The 19,700-nt window shown below is 46.8% G+C and overlaps 1 pseudogene; it reads left to right on the forward strand.

Moving 5' to 3' along the window:
• Nucleotides 1-5,439: 5,439 nt before the first annotated feature.
• On the forward strand, nucleotides 5,440-6,141 carry LOC115325114 (annotated as a pseudogene).
• Nucleotides 6,142-19,700: the final 13,559 nt, after the last annotated feature.

Genomic DNA, 19,700 nt, shown 5'->3' on the forward strand with positions numbered 1-19,700 from the left:
AACTAAAGCTTTCGGGACAAGAACAACAACAACGTTAATATTTGTTGTGTTTTTCACGCCATCTCGGCTAACGTAGCCACACCCTGAGTGAACGTTAGGGCGTGGCTGGTGTCTAAGCTTTAAAGCTCAAATTCAGCACCAGTCCTAGCCGAGCGCTGATGGCGCACGAACCCAAGGCACACATGGGTCATGAGGTCCCATTTTTGCTACAAGCATAATTAAAAAAAGCTTCGTAAAAAAAAACAAAAAAAAACATGAGCCATTCAAGTTTGTGAAAGCGGATGGATGACCAGCGAAGCTGTTTAGCACACGACACAGACGTGACACAGAATTTTGAACAAAGGTACGAACACAATTATTGGATCAGTGGTCATCGTGTCGAAAGGTACGCACCGACATGTCGAGGACTATCGCTGCCCCGTGGAGCCCGAGGAAACTAGACAGGGCATGACGGGACCACCACCGGCGGTAGAAAAGAAAACTAGGCACGCAGGTGCTTGGAACGACGACAAAGATAGTTTTTGTTGACGCACACGAAAAATCCACGGAACTCTAGCCCCATAAAACAGCTTCGCTGTAAAAAATCGAAACCCACGGGCCACGAGCCTCGTCTTGGGGAAACACTGTGCTATTTGAAAATAATGCTCGACGAAACGCCCCCGTTATATCTCCGTGCCTAAAACCGCGGCATTGATTCCCGCAACAATGGGATGCCACGGAAGGAGCGCGGCGGGGGCCCTGTCTCGTCTAAGTGGTACCGCCTGAAGATTACAGACGTCATGGACAGTCTACACAGGAAAATGAAATAAGCGTAATATTTACCACTTTATCAATAAAAGTGGCAGGAAATTAATTCAAATGTATGGCGAATCGCTACGCAATATCCTTGGATACGTGAAACGTTCTAGTATCCCAAAGGTGGAGCGATATCTGCACATCGTGACTGCAACGACATGGAGTGGGTGCGACGTAATGTAAATTTCTCGCTACATTTGGCGGGAAAGTTGAATTGCTGTATAGGTCACGTGACATCGGGTCACGTGATGTCAATTTTTTTCCCGCAATTCAGCGGGAAACTGAACATGTGTACGTCACGTCACGTAACTTTTCCCGCTAAATTCAGGGCAAAATTTGAATTTGCGCAGATTTTACGTTACACGAAGTCATGTGACGTTGTTTTTCCCGCTATATTTAGCCGGGAACTTTAATTGGTGTTGAGGTCTCCATTTTTCCGCTAAATCTGGCGGGGAAACTAAATTTATGTATAGGTCACGCGACATCATGTCACGCGACGTCAATTGTTTGGTTAAATTGAATAGGGAAACTGAATTTGAGCATAGGTCACGTGATATGACGTCATGTGACCTCATTTTCCTCACTTAATTTAACAGGGATAATAAATTGGAATTAAGGTCTCGGAATGTAAATTTCCCTGCTAAATCTAGCGGGGAAACTAATTTCGTGTTCATGTCACGTGACATCAATTTCCACTTTTAAATTTAGCGGGGATACTGAATGTATGTGCAGGTCATGTGACGTCCATTTTCCCGCTAATTAAGGTGGGGAAACTAAATCCGTGTTTAGGTTAATTACGTGACACAAAGTCATGCGACGTAATGTTCCCACTAAATTTAGCGGGGAAACTGAATTGGCGTTGAGGTTGCGTGACGCCAATTTTCCCGCAAAATCTAGCGGGTAATTGAATTTACTTTGACGTTACGTGATCTTAATTTTCCCGCTAAATCTAGTGGGGAAACTGAATTAGTGTATAGAAGTCAATTTTTCTGCTAAATTTAGCAGGTAAACTGAATGTGTTTATCGGTCACGTGACATGACGGCGCGGCATCCTTTTTCCTCTAAGTAAACAGGGAAATTTGAACTGGCGTTGAGGTCAATTGAGGTAAACTTTTCCGCCCAATCTAGCAAGGATACTAAATTTGGGGAGATGTCACTTGGCACAAACTCGTGTCTTCATTTTTCTCGCTACGTTTAGCGGGGAAATTGAATTAGTGTTGAGGTCACGTGACCTCAATATTCTCGCTGAATATGGCGAGGAAACTTAATCCGGCTTCACGAAATCCGGAACGACTGGTCAAAAAACGTTTCACGTTTATACGGTTCTTCATCTGTACCAAGAAGCATATATAACGCTCCCGATTAAGAGGGTTAGAAGGGTGCTGCTCCAGGTTCAGTATGCTATATCGATCCGGTATCTAAGATCCGCCTTGATGAAATGTTTGCCCAGAAGGGTAGTGGGTACTGCAATTTTAAAGTTTCCCGGCTGCTTGAGGATCCTTGTTCCCCTATTGCCAAGTTTACAAGCAATTTCGCTTTCAGTCTTTTCAGAAGGATGAATTTATGGACGTTTTCGGCGAGTTTTGCTTAATTTATACATTTCAGAATATTCATGGTATCGCGCAAAATAACTGGCAAAAATTTGAATCGAAGACGTGACCCGATTCCCAGTACTCGAAATTGCTTCGAAGGCCGCAATTTTATTTTACCGCGAGAGGTGCCTATTGTAGGCGTTCCGTTTCCGCACTTGCGTGGCCTGCAAGGAATCTTTAAGAACTCATTTGTTCTGTTGTAGTTTTTTCCACGATTCTTTTTTCAAGACAACAAAAGATCACATTCTTTACAAGTCTTGAAAAATTGCTGCTCATTTATTCCTCCTCCCACGAATTGTGTTTCGCGGCATTATCTATGCGTATATTATGTCTTTTGGTTTCGACTTCCAAATGGAATTCCGGGTATCCGTAATGAGAACTGTAGCCAAAGTGAATAACGTTTTACGCATATACTCACATGTTGAAAATACCTATGTCTTCGACGAATGAAACACTCGAAGACGTCTGCAGTCACAAAACGTCCGGAGGTTCAGCCCGACCATATCGCTGCAGTGTGACCGAACTGCAAACTCTCCTTAGAGTACCTCTGCTCTGGCCTACCATCTGCTTTTTTCGTTTTATCAGCTCCCCTATGTGATTTGGTCATTATAGGACTCCAGGCTGACAAGTATTTTATCGCAGAATTCTATAGAACACGAGTCAGTAAGCAACTCGACTTTCAACTTTAACCGGTACGTAGGTCACGAGTACGGGCACACTGCAAAAGGCGATGCAAAAAATACGTGCATTTGTGCCATCAAACGATACGTTGCAGCCTCGTTTTTTGAGAAGTTTCCATCCTCATCCTGCGCGCACGCCAGCTCGCGCTCCGAAAGGAGTTGCGCAGGCAGACTGCGCTGTAGCCGAGCAATGCCGAGCATGCACAGTGAAACGCCAGCCCGCCTGCCATGGCGCTTCGTCGCGCGACCGACGGATCGACAAAGCCAACGCAGCGACGCAGCCCCGAGCTCTGTGGCTCTGCTGGCTGTTTTTCGCGTTCTTTGCTCGTGGCATAGCCTCCTCTATACTCACAAAACCTGGCAGTTCGATGACGGAGCCATAGAGTGCCCGGTCGCAGATTTAGAGTGTGGGGACCTGGTAGCACAGATTATCAAAGAGGCATTTCCCGGAGAACCTTGACGTCAGCGCACAGCTTTTGCCGCGGCGAGGACCAAAACACATTTTCTCGCACGGGAGAAGTGTGTTTCGGCGTCTCGCCGCAGCGGGGCGCCAGCCACGAGGCTCTCCTCTTATCCGTTGTCTGTCGTTCCACCTTTTCCATTTCGGCGGCCGCTTCTTGTGGCGATCTGCCAGGCTTTGTTAGTACATAGTGGGCTATGCTCGTGCGCTCCAAACCAAACCAACACACTTTCCATTGCTTCAAAAGGTACAGTCGGGGACAAAAGTCCCAAGGACGCGCGAGCTGCGACTGAAACGCGTCGCTCTGCCATCTGCCGGCAGGTCGCCTGGTTTCGAGATCACAGAAAAGCGCATGCGCGTCCTACTATGCTGCAAGCATCTGTGTTTTCCCGCTTTTCTGCGTCGCGGCGCCTAACTTGGAATCGGGCGCGTGGCACCACCTCGGAGATAGCGTTTACTAACATGGCACCTATGAAGCAAGGAGTCACGGCTGCTCAACTGAGCGATAAGCTGAGCTGGTTATAAAGTAAGACGCGCTGACACGACAAAATGCGGCGCAATGCCGCAGGCGGTATCTCCAGTTTCAGAATGTGTACCAGACGCTCGTCAGCCGCAAGCGCTATCTCCGAGGCGGTACCACGCGCCCGATTTCGAGTTAGGCGCCGCGACGCAGAAAAGCGGAAAAACACAAAAGCTTGTAGGCAGAGTAGGACGCGCAAGCGCTTTTGTGCGATCCCGAAACCAGGCGACCCGCCGGCAGATCGCGCGCCCTGGACACTTTTGTCCCCGACTGTACGTATACACGACTTTATTTTTTGCAGCGTTGAGTGGTCTGGTATACACAAATCAAAGTAAACATGGAAGGACAGAAGGCACCCGAAGGAAAAATCCATCAATGTAACTCTGTTTGGCAGTCAATGTTTTCTAGTGGACCGCTGACTGTGCCTGATTGTACGTCAAGCATGTCTGATTGGCCAACAAGTTACTCTGACCGACAGTCAAACTCCAGTCAGACCCCGCTTGTCGGCTTTCTGGTGGTTCCCTGGTGGCAGTCGGCCGCCGCGAAATGCCATCAGGATGTCTTGGTGGCGATTCTGACTGTACATGGATTGTCTCTGACTGTACGTCAAAAAGCTTTGACGTGCAGACAGACGTACGGTCAAAGGACGTAAAGTTCGCTCGGATACCACTATTTCGTCAAATCTATGAATACGAAAAGTAATCTATGCACGAGAAAACGATTTCGGGACGTGAGCCCATAAAACCGCTGACGTTAGAGATATGACACGCAACCGACCGACAACCGTGATCAGAAGCCCGCCGAAGCGCCGAACAGGACACTTCGCACTTCGCTTCGCCCATAGAGGCTTCGCCGAGCTTTCATGAACGATCGCTCTCGACTCGTTTTGTTTGCCCGCTTGCTCCAACCTGTCGATCCTGCCCGGGCTCTACAATGTCTTATGCTTTAGTAGAATTTCTACTCGACAAGACCCGGCCTGTTGTGAGTTCCGACGATGTAAGGGACTTTAGCGGTGTAGTTGAAGACGACGAGGTGTACCAGGTCCACTGGGCCGGTGACGCGCGAACAAAAGGATCGTTCTACGACGCGAAAGTACTCTACATGGCAGGTGAGTAGAACTGAAGTACGGCGAGTGATGTACGAGTACTTTGCATAACATGCTGACGGCTTAACTGCATTTGCAACCGAAGCATCTCGTACAAAACGGATGGTGAAATCTAGTTCTCTAAGAAACGGCGTAGCGTAGCGTGGATTCCAATTTCGAACGCGGTAGCGTGCGCACGTGGAATGGATCGCTCCGCTGTGAGCTCGATGACGGCGGCTCTGAGCCGCGGTGATGCCGTACGCGGCGATGTTCCCAACGACTACGCACTGATACTGCCTACCCTGCCGACAGGAGAAGCCATGAAATGCAGCCTTGTGCTGCACGCTGATACCCGGGGCCGGCCGTACCGTGCTGAAGACTTCGTAGGGCCTCTGAACCAGGTGGGAGTTCGGGAAGACGTAGCAGGACTTGGCGCGTTTCAAATGGGGCACGTATGGCTGCTGAAGCTGCACACCGCCTCCGACAAAGAGAAGCTTCTGCGAGAGGGGACCATGCTGGTGAAGGGGCGACCATGCCTGGTCATTGATCCAGAAAAACGAGAGCTGAAGGTAAAAGTCCACTGGGTGGCATTCGACGTAACTGCAGACGCCCTTCGACGGGCCTTCGAGACATACGGGGAGGTCAAGGGTGTCACCCAAGAGAAGTGGAGAATCGAGGGCCTGGCAGACGTGGATTCCACTACCGTCTTTGTCCGCATGGTGCTCCGCGAAGGCGTAACACCGGAGTCCCTGCCGCATCAGCTCCGCCTCTACGGAGGCCCGCTCCTGGTTGTCGTCCCCTGACGGGCGCCGGTGTGCCTCCGCTGCCGACGCACGGGACATATACGGCGCGACTGCAGAGTGCCGAGGTGCGAGGAGTGTCGAGCCTTCGGGCATGAGGCCTCGGATTGCGTACGGTCGTATGCTCGAGCTGTTGCCTGCAAGACCACTGACAGCCAGGACAGAAACCTCGTAATGGACGAGGAGGACGCCGAGGCGGCGGCGACTCCAACCGCGAGGATTTCTTCGCAAGACCGTCAAGAGTCCGGTGAGCAGGAACACGAGCTGACGCCGATGCCAAAAGGCCAGGTCTCCACCGTAACGTTGACGGCAGAAGGCACTGTCGGTGAAAATGAGCCTAACGCGAAGAAGACCAGTGAAACGACACCGGCAGCTAAGGACGCGACTGACGCACTGGACGCCGGAGATGGTACAGCGATGGACTTCGCGACCGAGGCGATCAAGCGGCGGCTCAGCGACCCGGAGCAGGGAACCGACCAGACGCTCCAGCAGACTGAGGGACCCTGGTTCATAGTGACGAGCAAGAGGGGACGACGCGCTGGCCGAAGCCGTTCTTCGTCTCTTCCCAGGTATACGGCGAGAGCTGACCCAAGCGCACGAGGTCTGAGACTCGCTTTCCGATGGTTTCCCTTGAAAACGCCTTGCGCGTGGCTATGTTGAACGTTCGCGGACTTGCAGCCACACGACGGCAGCAACAGCTCTATTGGCTGTTCACCGAGCATGACCTGGACATTGTCGCTATTCAGGAAACCAAAGTCGAGAGCGAGGACCAGACTGACTGCATGGTACGGCCTTTTCTGGCGCGGTATGAAGTCTGCGTGAGTCATGCTGTTGGTTTCTCGGCTGGCTGCTGCCTGCTCCTCAGAAAATCTCTAGGTGCTGCCGTGCAAACCGTCACGACCTGCCCATCTGGGAGGTTTGTCATGTGTGATTTTTATGTTATGGGAAATGAATGGCGTGTCATTTGTGTTTATGCACCTAATGAGGCTGAGGAGCGCCGGGTTTTTTTCCAAAACGTTTACCAACATTGCCAGTCCGATCGTTTTCTGATCATTTTGGGTGACTTCAATTGTGTCTGCCGAGCTGAAGACAGGTCCAACCGAACGCGCTATAGGGATGCCAGTACCCTAGAATTAAATAACATTATTGAAGATTTTGTTCTGGAAGACGTCGCATGTTGTGTGCCTCGGTCAAACTGTATGCCTTTCACGCACTTTCAGGGTGTCAGTCACGCGAGACTGGACCGGGCGTATATTGCATCGGATCTGGTATATTTGTGTCGGAGTTATTCTGTAGACTACGTTGCTTTTAGCGATCACTGCCTTGTCACATTCCAATTAGGTAAAAAGAAAGAGGGGGCCAGTTTCTCATGGGAATTATGGAAAATGAATGCAAAAATTTTAAAGGATGAACCATTCCTTTCCTGTATTAAGACAATCTGGAGGGACGCGCAACTGAAAGGAGGCAGTGCAAGCGAGCGCTGGGAAACATTTAAACAGGAGGTGAAATTAACTGCACTTGAAAGGACATGTCTCCTAAAGAATCAGGAGAAGAGTCAAGAATTGGAGTACCGAAAAAACTTAGACAAGCTGCTACAGGAAGAATGCCGGGCTCCCGGCGTTTTCATTGAGGATATTAACCACTTGAAAGCCAAACTCGAAAATCTCGATAGCGACCGATACAGGGGGGCGGCAATACGGGCTCGTTCAGAGCGTTTTTGGGTGGGAGAGCAGCCGACAAAAAGAATGGTGGCGGCGGAAAAGAAATATGCGCGAGCTAATGATTTAGTTGAAATAGAACACTTAGGAGTTTTGTCCAGCAACAAAAGTCATATCGAAGAGGCGTTTGTTCAGCACTATAAAAGGCTGTTTAGTTGTAGCGCCCCACCACTGTCAGGATTTAAAGACGACTTTCTGCCTCTACTGCCGAAGGTTGACGGAAACGATAAGGACTTTTTAGAGGAACCAATCAGCTTGTCAGAGGTAACAAAAGCGATAGATGACTTAAAACCCGGAAAATTGCCTGGGCCAGATGGCTTAATTGCTGGTTTTTACAAAACATTTAAACATGAAATTTCATCCGTGTTACTTGAAGTTTTCACCGAGGCATATGAAAGAAATGCTCTCCCCCCCTCCTTTTCACGCACACACACAGTGTTAATCCCAATGTGTGACGATCCCGTTAAGCTTCGCAGTGTTAACTCCTTCCGTCCAATAAGCCTTACTAATGTTGACTATAAAATACTAATGAAAGTCCTCGCTCGCCGCTTGCAGCGCGTGATAACGAGTGTTGTTGGGCCTCATCAGACATGCGGCATACAGGGTCGGACTATTTTGACCAACATTCATGTTGCGCGCAGTATCTTGGAGTGTTGTGACGGTGAGCTGCGCAAAGTCGCCATGTTACAAATTGACTTGGAAAAGGCCTTCGATCGGGTGTCTCAAGACGTTTTAAGCCAAATTTTGAAGCATATCGATATAGGACCTATTATTCTTGAAGGTGTGCAAATGGCATATTATAATTGTACAACGAGTCTTATTGTTAATAAGCGAGGCAGTGAACGCATTCCTGTAAAATCTTCTGTTAGACAAGGCTGTCCGCTCTCGCCATTACTGTTTGCGTTGTATATTAAACCATACTGCTTAAGTATCATTCGGAGTGAACATGTTCGCGGTTTTACCTTGAATGCGCGCGAGGTACGCATTTTGGCTTATGCGGACGACATTGCTATTTTTTGCACAGATAGCGAGAGTATTGAAAAAGCCATCGAAATCACCAAAACTTTTTGTACTCGGACCGGATGTTCAGTGAACTGGTCGAAATGTTCGGGGTTTTGGCACGGCCGATGGGCATCGAAGCCAAACTTTCTCGCTCAAATTGCCTGGTCAACCCTTCCCACCCGTTATCTTGGCGTACCATTGGAATACTATCGTGACAGCGCGGGTCTGTGGAGCGAAAAGGCAAATAGGCTGCGCGAGAAAGCGGCCCCCAGTGCAGGCCGCCATTTGTCTATTTTCGCAAGAGCTACAGTGTGTAACTCATTTTTTGTCGCTAAGCTGTGGTATCTTCTACAGGTCTTGCATTGTTCTCGATTTCACATTCAGAAGTTGCATCGTGTATTCACTGTATATGTATGGGCGTCCAGCTGGGAGCGCGTCAGCTGGATGAATTTGTTTCGGCGCGTACGGCATGGTGGTCTTTCTTTATCACATCTTTTCATGCGTCAAATTGTTAACCGTTTTCTTTTCCTGCGTGATCAAGAGGATCCCTTTCTGCGTACTGTTCTTCAGGCTCAATTGTCGGGTGTCTTACCCAATTTCATGGTTTCATCCAGTGATGGTGCTACGGGACCACTGAGTGCTTATTTGAAGGAAGTTGTCGGTGCATACAAATTTTTAACCACGCGTTTCTCTTTAGAATATCTCAGTACTGTCTCTCGAAAGCGACTTACAAGAAATCTAATAGAAACGTCATTTCCAACCCCTTTGTATCGAGCTATTTACAGCGAGACTTCAGGACAGGATGTACTTCGACGCGTTAAGGAAATGCTGGTCCCGGCCACAATGAAAACCTTTTTCTTTCAACTTCACAGCGGAACGCTTCCGGTTAAAACATGGCTGGACGAAAAGGCAATATTTGTTCCCTGGACTGTGAACTGTATCTTGTGCAAAAGGCCCGAGTCGATAGAGCATGTGTTTTTAGATTGTTGGGACGCAGTGTTCTACTGGGATGTACTGCAGCGAACTCTGAAAAAGGAACTTTTTCTAAGCGCACACGGGATACGTTTTCTGCCTGTTGCCCCAACCGGCTCTGTACCGTATGATTTACGTCTGGTTATTGGCTTACACAGCATCTGGAAGAGCCGCATGGCAGTGCGGCATGCTGATGTGGATGCTCGACCAGTATGTCACTATTTTACTCAGAGCATTAGTCAGATTAGAGAAATGTATGAGGTTTTGGGAGAAGGGCCTGATTGGTTGCCAGTTCTAGACAGACTGGTCACTTTAAGATCATGTTAATCAGAGTGCGTCAGTCGTAAGTCAGCTTGACCTTTTTCAGAAGTGCTTCTGAGGGTGTATTTTGTAAATGAATAAAGCCTGGCAATAAATAAATAAAAAAAAAAGAAACGGCGTAGCATAGCGGTTACGGTGTCCGGTTTGTACGCAAGTGGTCGCGGGTTCGATCCGCGGTGGTCCTGCTTTTTTTTTCTTTTTGTTTTCTCTGACATTTTGTTTTATCGAGGCATTTGGCGATATTTATGAGTGCGTATAGCTTTACTCTTATATAAATGCTGCCCTTGTTGATGAAATTCCCTTGGCAGTGGCAGTCAGACGTCATCTGATGGACCATCAGATGACGTCTGATGGTCCATCACGTGACCCCCAAGGTCACGTGACCTTGTGGGAGTGACGTGACCTTGGGGCGTCACGTGACGTCGGGGGGTCACGTGACCTGGGGCCACGTGACGATACCGATGACGTCATCAGTAGCGTCACTGATGACGCCATCAGTGATGATGATGACGATGCGGATGCCGGTGACGTCATCAGTGACGTCACTAATGACGTCATCGGTGATGATGACGATGACGATGCGGATGCCGGTGACGTCATCAGTGACGTCACTGACGACGTCATCAGTGCCTATGACGTCAACGGGGGGTCACGTGACCTCGGGGGGTATCCCCAGGTCACGTGACCCCAGGGGGGGTCACGACCTGGGTAACCATCGTGACCCTCGTGAGGGTAACCCTAGTAACCCTTGTGAGGGCAACTCTCGTGACCCTCGTGAGGGTAACTCTCGTGACCCTCGTAAGGGTAACTCTCATAACCCTCGTGACCCTCGTGAGGGTAACTAACCCTCGTAACCCTCGTGAGGGTTACGAGGGTGAGTAACCCTCGTGAGGGTAACTCTCATAACCCTCGTGACCCTCGTGAGGGTAACCCTCGTGAAGGTTACCCTCACGAGGGTTACTAACCCTCGTAACCCTCAAAAGGGTTACCTTCACGAGGGTTACCCTCACGAGGATTACTAACCCTCGTAACCCTCGTGAGGGTTACAAGGGTAAGTAACCCTCGTGAGGGTAACCCTCGTGAAGGTAACCCTTTTGAGGGTAACTAACCCTCGTAACCCTCGTGAGGGTTACGAGGGTAAGTAACCCTCGTGGCCCTCGTGATCCTCGTGAGGGTAACCCTCATGAGATTAACCCTCGTAAACCTCGTAACCCTCACGAGGGTTACGAGGGTTGCGGTTACGCCGACGCCGACGCCGACGGCGACGCCGCTCAAGCCGGGAACGGGCCCCTAAGAGCTGCGCTCTAAAATGTTCACAAAACAAAATGTGTGTGTCTTTCCTTTAAAGTCGACTATAAGTGACTTCATTCCCCTACCTCAATCATAATCTATAGGGCAAACAATATTAAATATTTGGGACACCGTACGGCAGGCTGATAGCAAGATTAAATACCTAATTACCTTTTGGGAAGATTATGCTCTCGCCCCCTCCCCCCCCCCCCCCTCCTTTTTTTCAAAAAGTTCCGGCACAAGGCAAACACTACATCGTCGTAAATGTTATTTACTCGGGCATATATTTCCCCGGACTAGCACCTTTAAATATTCATATTTTATACGTACAAGATAAAATGCAACAGTCTTCCGAGGGACGGTTTTCCCTTTTTCTTTCTTTCGATAACAATTTTATGGCTGCGGTGGAAAGGCAATTTTGGTGATAGTTCGACATAAACCTCGTTGTTGGTTTTCTCGTTTTTACTATTAACAAAAAGAGACTGTGTGCATAATAAATAAAAGTTTGCTTATACGTATAGTAGAAATATTTATGGCACACGTGGAATATCCAGCGCGTTCGTGTTCAAAGTTACTCTTTTGGATCGTTACTTGCAAGTATTCTATGTTTCATTTACGAAGGGTTGTGTAATAATGTTAGAGTTACGGTAAATTCATTCAACTGCTCAGAGCGAAAAAGCTGATGTATTTTTTTTGTGGTTTATTACTTTTTGTATTACGAATGATGTGTGAGCACTCTCAAATTTTCTTGCCTCTCCCAATTAAACAACTTGGTCCGTATTTTATGTAACTAACATACAAAAATGTGCCAACTCGCGAGGAACTTGCGCCGTACCTACCATTGGAAGAGAATGACGGTGCAACAAAACCACACTCTTCATATTGACGACTCCGATTTGCATATTGACTTGCCCGTGGATGGACGTCATTCCGTGTTCATAAAACAGTGATCATTACTACCGGTAGAAACCATGGAAAGCACGAATCTCATCAAGCGGCATCAAGGTGACAGGTACAGAAAGTGAAAGCTTGAGTTTTCAATTAAACCATATTTCTAATCAAAACATCAAACCTACAGTTTTAGATTAACCCCCATATTATGTCATCCCCTGGCAGTAAAACCCACCTGCACAGACCTATTAGTGTGGTTTTCACAGATAAAAAAAAAGTATCTGTAAGGCCTAAAAGCTAACGCAGACCCCAGTAAGTCCTCAACATTCGTACACTCTTAGAAAAAGGGGACCAAAAGGAGGTACAGACCGCCTTTACCACCCTCCTCACGGCCAGGGGGGAAGCGCTCCGCTTGTTACCTCGTCAGGTGTAGCAGACACTAGGAATGCGTTGCTACAAGATGAAGTTCGCCGCGAAGGAGCAGCAACGAGGTAAGTATTACCTCCCAGAGGGTGCCCCTGTTTGCGCGATGCCAGAGCCTGGGCGCTGCTATTGGCTGTGGAAAGGCGCAAGCGAGTTCGCTAATTGGTCTCCTCGTGTGACACGTCATTCTTCGCGCATGCGTAAGCGAGCGCCTGCCCGGTGCCGAGCGCGTTCCCCGCCGACGCTCCCCTCCGCAGCGGTCTTTCTTCTCGAACGTTCGACGGAGGTGTCCCAGCGCAGGAACGTTCTTTATTGTTCTGTTCGGCTCAGTCTCTTCTTACGAAGTCACCGAGAGCGCTGCATTGACTTCCGTCGAAGACGCAAGTCGTGTGCACCATGTGCAGGTAGGAAAATGTTCTGCCCGGGCGACACTTGGTCTCGGTTATGACGGCCTCGGGAAGGCGACCCCCGTCTTCCCTAGACAAAGGGGTGGCGGACATGCTTTTACGTTTGAAGGCATCGACCGTTCGATGAAATTATTGTGTGGCGCGAACGCAAACACGGTTTAGACCATCGAAGGTCATAAAAAGCAAGAACTAGAATGACTGTCGCTTGCACTAGCGCATATTTGGAAGATTGACATACGCTAACCAGTGGCGTAGCCGGGAGCTTTTCCCGGTGTATGTGTGTGCGGGTGGAGGAAGCGGAGGGAGCGGCGGCCCGGCGAGAATGGAACCGGGCGGCCGGGCGACAAGACGCCTTGTGAATCGGGGGTCGCCTTCGTCTAAGGCGCGTTCACACCGGCGATGCGCGATCTGGTCGCGCGATCACTTTCATCGCAAAGCGACCATCGCGGGCAAAAAGCGACGCAATTTGAGCAGTAGCTTGCTGACCCAACTTTGTCCGATGTGATTAAGTCGCGGAGCGGCTGAGCCAGTCAACGGCGTTCGGAGCGAGAGTTTTCGAGAAAGATTCGCCGACGAAGGCGTTGGACTCGGTCATCGCGCACCCCAGTGTGACCATCTAATTACTTTGCGATGCGATCTGGTCGCATCGCTCGACTGCTTACATCGCCGGTGTGAATGCTCTTTTAAAACGGGGGGGGGGGGGGGGGGGGGGGTAGGAGGTTGTCTTTTTTTGGGGTCGTTGGCGTGTCGCGTCCGACGTTAAATTGAGGATATGACTAAATATTTCAAAATCTCATAAGATTGTTTTTTTTTTTCGCAGAGCATGAGTCGATCGGGCATTCATTGGCGGCACCGGCGCCGGCGTGATTTTTTCTCGACGTCGTTGATAGTTGAAAGTCAGTGTTAAGACCTAATTTTTAAAATCAATGTTTTTTTTTTTTTAAATTTGAGGGGGTTCAATAAATATTTTTGTAAAACGTCACGTTACCTTGAAATACCGAATATAAATGTCTGAGCTAATTATTCGTGCGCTTCACAAATATTAATAGCAGTATATTACGGAATAAGGACATGAAGTTGTTACCGGCAGCGAGACTAGCAATTATATTCTTGTCTTGGCATTTTCTTTCCGTATGACCAGGCATTTCTAAAAGTCTGATAATTCAGTAGGCGAGTTATATATGGCTCAAGTTTGCATTATTTTAAGCTTATTGAATATATATATATTTTTTTGTCCTGCGGCAACGTTGTAGGGGTATTTTGTCGAGGGGACTGGGATGCCTGCTACCTTCGACTCATCTCGTGACAGTTCTTAACACTGCTGCTGCACGTAAGCGTAGTCCGACATTTTATTTTGATTATTTGTGCACTTGAAATGGGGCACTTGATTTTTATGTTTACTTTGTGTGTGTGTGCTGTTCGTTCATTCCTGAAAAAAAATGGATGGTAGACTTCGAGTAAATAAATAAGAGTAAGACACACAAGGCGCTTGCGTGTGTCCTTCTCGGTGTGTTCTTTTTTTTTTTTTTGCGTACCTGTGTGTTGTTCGTGTCTAAACAAAACACATTCAATTTATACTTCGGCAAAAATATTTACATATTTTCCGAAGGCAAATATGCAAATATTTTCGGCAATTAGAAATTATTCGTGCTGTTCGCAAACATTAATAGTTGTATATTACGGAATAAGGTCATTAAGTTATTCCCGGCAGAGAGACTAGCAATTACATTGTTGTCTTGGCAATTTCTTTGCGTGTGATCACGCATTTCTAAAAGTCGGATCATCCAGTAGGCGAGTTAGATGGCTTAAGTTTGCATTATTTGAAGTTGATTGAATATATTTCTTTCGTCCTGCGTCAACGTTGGCTGATTTCGTCAATGGTACTGGATGCCTGCTATCTTGGACGCATCTCCTGACAGTTCTTAACACTGTTTGCTGCAGGTAAGCGTAGTCCGATATTTTATTTTGATGTTCTTGTTCGCATTTGGGGACTTGAAATGAGGCTCTTGATTTTTATGTTTTCTTTGTGTGTGTGGCGTTTGTTCATTTTACAGAGAAAATTGAGGGTATATTTCGAGTAAATAAATTAGAGTAAGACGCTTGAGTGTGTCTTTTTCGGTGTTCTCTTTTTCTGTGTTTTTGTCCTTGTGCTGTTCTTCTCTTGTCTAAATAAAATATACATCCAATTTTAACCTGGCGAAGCACTTCGGCAAAAATATTTACATATTTGCCGAAGTTCGGCAGTTAGGGTTGTCGGTCATGGGGGTCTGCTGTGGTGCTGAGTAGCTAATGCGGTGTAGCGCTCTGTGGTGTATGTTCTTCCTCCGTCCTTGTCTTAAAGCTCAATCATGTTTTTTTTTACGTACAATACCAACTCGTCCAACAATCAGCACTTGTCAATACTAAACTGCTACAGTAGTTGTACCCCTTCGACTACGACTTGTTAGTCACCTAAGTAAATCGGTCAATACGAAGTGCTTACTAATCTATAATTACCACCCGCCATGTGATAATTTTAGTCGATGGTGGTTAGTCAACGGTTAAACTGGTCACGCCTGCTAAGTATGTTTAATTCTTTTCAATGCCGGAATCAGTGGCCCATCAAATGCTCCAAATGCCTCTTAGAAAAATCTAATATTTTTTTTACAGTTTCTTTAAATTGGGGATGATAGGTTTCACTTTCAAATAGGTTTCATTTTCATATCACATGATTTCCACATTTTCTTTTTGTTCTAGGCAGGCAGTGCAATTTACCCGGTGGCGGTTAGCTCAAGCCTAATTAATCCCGAGGTGCCCAGCTATGGGGCACTGGAGGGAGACCTCGAAACTGCGTCGCTTTCTGAGGCAGTCCTGGTTGCATTCTGCCTCTACTTCATCTTTAACTTTGAGTACCATCACCAGTTCAGGTGCAGATTCATTGCATTGAAGTACTTAATTGCTCTGAAACACTCAAATGTAGAGTCACGCGCAACACATTCCTTTCAAACCTAAAAGAAATGTCAAAAATGTTTTTCTTTTTTTAATGCCTTTTTATGCAGGTTTAGGAATTTTTTTTATGTCGTCTTTTTAATGCCCTTTTTTGTCTGACATAGGTCAGGATGGTTGATTTTGAGAGTTACAGAAGAGTAATGATATTGCTTTATAGTCACATTTTTGTAATGCCTAAAATCACTTCTTTTTGCTTTGTTCAGCATTGGCGTACTTAATTTATTTCAGTCTACTTCATACTCGGTGCCTGAAAGCATTTGAGGGTTGTGGTTTTAGGTTCACAGAGATTTGTGCTTGCAAGGTTTAAATACAACATGGCATTTGATGGCTTGCAGGGTTTAAATACAAGATGGTCAAAAATGATTTTTGCAACTCATTTGAAGTGCGTTAGGTCCCTTTGGCCCTCGCGGTAGTTTGTTGTAGCTCATTAGTAGCAGGAGATACGAGCCCTTTCTTCTTTCTATATTAGAAGAGAAAATCCCAGAGTCTGCTTTCCTCCACTCGAGCATTCATTACACTACTGTGGATAGGACTGGCATAGTGTGCTGCTGTGCTTGAGTTGCAGCGCACTAGTCATTACTAGTCATGTCTTGGTTTCTATTGCTTTTTGCAATATGTGTGATACTGAATGTATGTTATATCGTAGTGCGTTCATTTTGATTATGGTTTGTACAAGCCTCCGTCATTTGAGTTCACCCTGATGAAGCTTCGCTATTCCAAGCAGTGTTCGAAGCATCCACTGTTATTTTCCGGGTCGACAATGATTGTTTATGCCCTTTTTTGTGATAATTTTATTGACTCGTGAACTAGAGTCCAGAAAGCGTTGTTCCAAATGCCTTCATTGCGCTTAGAACTTCTATAAGATGTCTAGTCATGCTATTGATTCTTTTGCCATTTTGTTTGTGACAGTCGCCATAAAACATTGTCCTTTACTTTCAGAACTAATGCCGTCTTCATCTACTATAAGGCCCACCCTTGAAGCATGTACTATCACACCCACAAAGAGCCTTCCTTTAGGGCTGAAAAGTGATTCCATCAAGTGTACACTTAAACTGTAATAAGGTGCTAAACTAGGCCAGTTGGTTGATGCTATACTTGATGGGAAAAACGGCTCAGAAAGCGCCGACTACGAAGAACGAACACGACAGGACAGCACTGTCCTGTCGTGTTTGTTTTTCGTAGCCCGCGTTTTCTGAGCTGTTTTCCTGATCGTGTACATTTAACCCAAAAGTGGATCATAGTTCTCTCCATAAGGGGAAAAAGCTGGAACTAGGGAACATTGGGACTCTGTTCTCTTTATATGCAGCAAAAACCAGCCCCCCAAAGCAGGTGCTGTTGCCTCCAAAAGGAGGTAAAAGCAGCCCTCTCAAATATGTCGTCTTACCTCTCAAGGGGGTTGAAGTTTCCCACTCAAGGAGGTAAAAGCTGACTTTGAAAGGATGCACTTTTAACCCTAAAAGGAACTAAGGTTCCCTGCAAAAGAAGGCAATGTTGCACCCTAACCCAGGGGGTAAGTTTGCACCTTCGTTGAAGTGTTTAACGTTACCTCCAAAAGGGGTTGCCCTGTGTGCAAGCCGGTTACCCCCTTAGGGAGGGTACTACAGTACCCTTTTTTGAAAGTGTAGAATCCAGAATAAGCCGGACGCCAAGTTCAATTTCTTCCCCATCCCCTCCGCTGAAACGAGTGGTCAAGTGAGTTGTGATGACAACTTCTGCGATATAGTCACCGACAAATAAAGAAGCGCAGGGTGTGGCCAGTCCCGCGCATCTCATTATCGCTCAGCAGCCAATGGAACTGCGGCAAAAGCCAATAAAAAAAAAAAAACCGAAAAGCCAACCTAAATAAAAACGGAACCCTGCGTCTCGTAAGCCACCAGTAACTATGCGGAGCGCAAGATCGTCTGCTTCTTGCGCGGGGGTTGCGGTGACGTCAGAACCCCGTGCTTTGATTGGCTCTAGTGGGAAGGATAGTCGGTAGACCTCAATGTAAGCTGCCTTGAGGTCTACCCCCTATCCTTCAATCAGAGCCAGTCAGAGCTCAGTGTTTTGACGTCACCGCAACGACTCTGGAAGAAGCAGACGGACTTTCGCTCCGTATAGAAGCTTTTCGTTATCCGATTTTTAGAATCGTGGCCACAACGTAATTGACAAAAGGAGGGACAACATGCTAAAATTAGAATATAATAACGACCAACGCTAATTTTTGGAGCCCTTTAAAATGTGTTGTTTCCATTTTGCAGGTGAGAGCATACAATTACTCATGTAAAAATAAGAGAAGCCATTGCTGCGAGTAGAACTGCGCTCACTGACGTTGTGTTGCTTTCCTCTGTCTCTCCAAACTTTGCACATAACTGGATAACTTCAATTATATACGGCGAAGGTAAACGTCGGAGTCAATTAAGTGCAACAAACCCCAAAGGCAGTGTCATTCGCAATCCTCTCAAGCAGCTTCGTACACGCAGCCTTGCGTGCACAAATCAATAACTACGACGTCCGGAATTGTCTTCATTGCTTGGAGCGTTTGCTTTAATATATCCTTAACTCAGCAAACACGAAAGCCTTCAGCAATCGTCTGACTTCCAAAGGCAACCATAAGCAAAACTGCGTCAGACTCCAATCAACACGGGAACCTCCGTCTGAACCAGCGTACTCCTATATTGGTTAAGAATAATGCCAGTATCTATGCGCTCGCCTTTGTGATATCACGCGGTAACTGAATAACAAAAATATGACAAGAAAAAAAAAAGAAAACCCGGGCGGGTTAGTAAGAGCCGATGTGATGGTTAAAGGGAGACAGAGGTCATAATATACTAGTGCTAAATGATAAACTAATAAAAACACGTTTCATTGTTTACACGGTTTTCTAGTGGTTTATTCTTTTGCTCACAAAGAACGCTAATCCAATAGGAGTTGCGTCCCTTTGACAAAAGAATAGCGTTTCTTTGGCAGAGCTACTTGTCTCTGGAGCCCTCCTATGTGAGGCCCACATCTTCGTTAGTTGGTTTTGATTGTTTCGTCACGCTGACAGTGAGCTCTATTTCATTTCCCCACGCCTGGTGCACCTGGATACCTGTCCCCACTTGTCGCAGGCAATAAAGAAGGAATTACTTCTTCCTGTTTTGTGATCTTAACATTTTCTCCCTGTTAGTGCCGACGTTTTTCCTGTCCTTCAATATAAGCAAGAGTGGGCACTAGCAGGATCAGAACGACATTAGATCTCTGCACTGGCCGGACAACTATTAGTCCTTACAGGACCGTTGTTTAGCTCAACAATAGCATCTGGATGGTAACTTTCGAGCAGGAAGTCATAACCGCATTTATAAGATTGGTGTGCTGTAAGACATAACTAATTGAACCTAGGTTCAAGTCAAAGAAAAGAAAATGTTTATTAAATCTAGGCTGTTCCGAACAATATATTTCTGCTCGAAACGGAGCTGCGTGCCACCCCAGTTGTATTCCGACCATAATTTGAGCCAAAATTATAAGTATCAACGGTTCAGTAGGACCAACCTAGTCTAATGATGCACTGAACACAATTATTGGAAATGTATTTTCTGAAGCCAAATAAAATATTCTACCTTGTGAGCTGAAAATATAGTACGAAACGCGTGTCCGTGTGCTGTTTTATTTTTATTTTTTATTTTTATTTTTGTATATAGGAGAAATGTATTGAATGACGGATTACCGGAAGCCGCGGCTGGAGCGACGCTGGAAGAGAAAGAAACTAAAAAGAGCCCGTTTGTGCGGTCCCTGAAAT

Source organism: Ixodes scapularis, unplaced genomic scaffold (assembly GCF_016920785.2).
Source record: "Ixodes scapularis isolate PalLabHiFi unplaced genomic scaffold, ASM1692078v2 ptg001864l_1__unscaffolded, whole genome shotgun sequence".
Taxonomy (NCBI): Eukaryota; Metazoa; Arthropoda; class Arachnida; order Ixodida; family Ixodidae; genus Ixodes; species Ixodes scapularis.